This window comes from Gossypium arboreum, chromosome 11 (assembly GCF_025698485.1).
Source record: "Gossypium arboreum isolate Shixiya-1 chromosome 11, ASM2569848v2, whole genome shotgun sequence".
Lineage (NCBI taxonomy): Eukaryota > Viridiplantae > Streptophyta > Magnoliopsida > Malvales > Malvaceae > Gossypium > Gossypium arboreum.
Window position 1 is genome coordinate 117958996 of NC_069080.1, and position 3798 is coordinate 117962793.

Genomic DNA, 3798 nt, shown 5'->3' on the forward strand with positions numbered 1-3798 from the left:
CTTGGATGGCTAATTAATTAAAAGGACTAAATTGAAAATAGCGCAAAATTTGTTAAATTGTGAGTAAATAGCTTAAGTATTTAAAAGATGGATTTAAAGAGCAATTAGACCCAAAGGTTAATGGCTGGACGGTTTGGGTATGAAATAAGCAAGAAAACAATGTGAACAAGGGCAAAATTGGAAATAGCATAAAAGTTAATAGTTAAATAATGATGTAATTGAAAAATCCAGACATTTCTTCATATTTTCTCAGCCAAAACGCCATAGAAGGTCTGGAGAAAGCTGGTTTTCATATTTTTACATCATGTGAGTTTAATTCTTGTTTTTCTTGATAATTTTATGTTTTTATGACTTTTACAATTAGGTCCACTTGTAGAATTCATTAGTTTTTGATTTTATGGGTGAAATTGGAAGTTACCCTGGATGGATAAGGGAATTTTATGATGAATTATTATGAAATTTAAGTTCTAATTTCATATTAAGGTGGTTTTATTAAGTGATTTTGATAGGAAATGATATTTAGGACCTAATTGTGAAAAAGTTGTGAATTGAAGGTTGCTGTTGAAATTCAGAATATAAAAGGTTTTGAAATATTTTATAATGATAAAATAAAGTGTTAATTGAGAAAATTAGTTCAATTGATGGGTGAATTGAGCAGGGACTAAATTGTGAAAATCAGTAAATTTTGGGGTAAAAGTGCAATTTCGAAATTTGAACAGCATAAATTTTGAAGTGAAATAGAAATCAAATAAATGCTAATGAGTAGAAATATTTTATATTATAGATCAAGAATCCAAAGAAGAACGAGGAAAAGAAAAAGTTGCGAAATAGTCCCTAAATTTCAATATCTTCTACAAATTAGCCAGGTAAGTTCATATGGTTGAATTTAGATGTTTATTTGTGAATGATTGAAGTTTATAATGTGTTATTATATACGAATTTGTTGTGGGATTGTGTAGATTTTGTTAATGAAAGAATAAATGTGGAAATGCAAATTAGGAAAACGCAGGATTGAGTAATGCGTTAGTATCGTGACGTGTGATGAATTGATTGGATAAGACCATGGTTGTTCCATGGCAAAGTGTGAAATGTAGGTATGGTATCATCCATACTGAGTTGTGAAATGTAGGTATGGTATTATCCATACTGAGCTGTGAAATGTAGGTATGGTATTATCAAATCCATACTGAGTTAAGAAATGTAGGTTTGGCATTTCCCATACCGAGTTGAAAAATGTAGGTATGGTATTTCAATGAGGAAAACCATACTGAGTTGTGAATCGTGGCATTGAGCAACGACGTACTCAATTTCGTAAGCCGTTTCCTAATTTGATTATAAGAAATAAAAGAGAAGTGATCCAAATGAAAGAGATTGAGTAGTTGTTCTTGTTGAGCTCAACTATGTGAATTATTATAACAATGGTTGTGAATCGCAGAAACTTTAGTAAATGTTTTGGTATTGTTTGGAAATATTATGTTTGGTAAGCATTACTTTTAACCTATGAACTTACTAAGCTTCAATAAGCTTACTTGTGTGTGTTTAATATTTTTATGTAGATTGACTTGAAGTGAAGTGGGTAGATCGAATCAACACAACAAAGCACACTATCCAGATCAATTCCGGTAGCTTTTGTTTTATGTTTGAAGATTTATATGGCATGTATAGAGTTTAAATGAAGTGAAGTAAAGATGTTATAAACTAGTTAACAACATTTTGTACTAAAACAGTTTTTGGTTAGTAGCAGTAGTTTGAGTTTGAAAATTTACCATAAATCATGAAAATCTAATTAGAGGTTGAATAAAATATTAAATTAAATCTTATTGAATCTAGTTTCACATAGAAGAAACAGTGTAAGCAAAAGGCTTTCATATCAGGAGATATTTGAATTTTTGTGAGACAAGGTCAGAGTGATTTTGAACTCCCCTGTTCTGATTTGTAAAAATCATTAAAAATTGTAAACAATTAATTAGGAGTCATACTATATATGCATGGATTCCTTATTGAGTCTATTTTTAAAAGAAATAAACGTATTGGTTATTTGAATTCTGTACATGGAGAAATTTGGTTCGTAGTGAACAGGGGTCAGAGCAGCCGAACCCTGAAACAGGGGAGACTTCAACTAATAAACTGTACTAATTGGCCCAACCAAAAATTCTAGAAAAAAATTAGTAAGTAGATATATGAGCCTAGATTTAGGGAAAATTTACGGATTTGGATTTCGAGTTTTGTAACTCGAAATATGATTTTTTTTGCATCTGTAACGCAGTTGGACAGCTTGTCTGGAAAGTGTGATATAAATTGTTTAAATTTGTTTAAGTGCTCAAATAAGTTTAGTAATGCCTCGTGCTCGACTCCGGCGACAGTCTCGGGTAAAGGGGGCGTTACAGGTAGGCTCGATGATGGTGAAAAATCTATCCTATAGAGCTGTCGTAATAATAGCGCGCACATTATCAGCCAAACGAACCTGCTCCAACGTAGCCAAATCAATGCAACGGCCTAAACCGAGCGATCGCACTCGATGAAGCTTTTATAGATCCTTCTGGGGGCCCGTCGAAAATTGGAGATAAAGGTTACGAGCCTTGGCAGATGCGCATAAGGAGGAGGTCCCACCAGGGCCTTTCCGCTTTTTTGAAGCGGGGACGGTGACATTGGACTTGCCTCGAGTGTTTGTCATAATGAGCCTGGAAAATAAAATATTTCAATATCAGTAAAATAGAAACAAACACATCACCAATCAAACACATCGAGAAAGCTATAAGTAAACATGTGAAAAAGGTAGGAATATGACTGGAAAGACTCTAGCGGGATAAAATTAGAAGTGGCTGTCATATAACATTTATTCCTATATGCAATAATACTCACAAATACAAAAAACTAACAGTATGTGAATCGATATTAACATCATACTAATCGAATTAACAATGCCAAAAGAATACTAAACTATTAAGTCAAAGCACTCAATGATGGTGAATAAGCAAATAAATAAAACCTTATAATTATCAAATCCACAATATCAAATGGACCAATTATGAATAGCAAGAAGAAGAAAATTAATAACAATAAATCATATTAATAATAAAACCAAAACTAGCATAATAATAAAAAAATAAAATAGAAAATGACAAGAATCCAAGATTAGTAAATAAATAAAATAAATAAAATAAAACAAAATAAAATAAAATAAAATAAAATAAAGAAAATAAATCAAATGGGAGAAACTGTTAGTTGGTCGGAGTTAGGGTGCGGCGGTGGGTTGTGGCTGGGGTGGTTGCGTGAGGAGGAGTCGAAAGAATGGTGAGGTGAGGGGGTTGAGGGGCGGTGAAGGGTCGGGGTAGAGGAAGAAGAGGAAAGGGGAAAAGAGAGGGAGGAAAGATGGAGATTTGATGGGAGGAGAAGGGGATTCGTGCGACGAAGAAAAGAGAATAGAGAGCAAAGTAAGGGAGGGCGTGTTGGTGTGGTCGTTGGCTAGAGAAAGAGTGATCGGCGGCTGATTGGGGAAAGTCTGGAGAAGAAGATAAAAATAAAATAAAAATTTATGGTTTGGGGGTTAAAAGGGGCATAGTCGTGTAATGGTCCGTGTTGGGCCACACGGCCGAGTCACACACTCGTGTGGCCTCTGTATAACCCGTGTGCTATTAAATTTCTAAGCCCAGTCTTCACAGGGCCTTGGACACACCCATGTGTCCTGGCCAACGGCTATGTGAAATGTTTTCGCTTCTCCCGCGACTGTGTGGTCTCCCACACGCCTATGTATCCGAACACATGGTCGTAAGCCTCACCCGTGTAGCTCTCTGACCT

General features: G+C 34.7%; 1 long non-coding RNA gene across 1 annotated transcript; it reads left to right on the top strand.

The window, feature by feature from the left end:
• Positions 1 to 227: 227 nt before the first annotated feature.
• LOC128283595 (uncharacterized) lies at positions 228 to 1772 on the top strand. The gene is made up of 3 exons (XR_008273977.1): positions 228 to 306; positions 785 to 866; positions 1557 to 1772. It is a non-coding gene; the product is annotated as an uncharacterized LOC128283595 (long non-coding RNA).
• The last annotated feature ends 2026 nt before the right edge of the window (positions 1773 to 3798 follow it).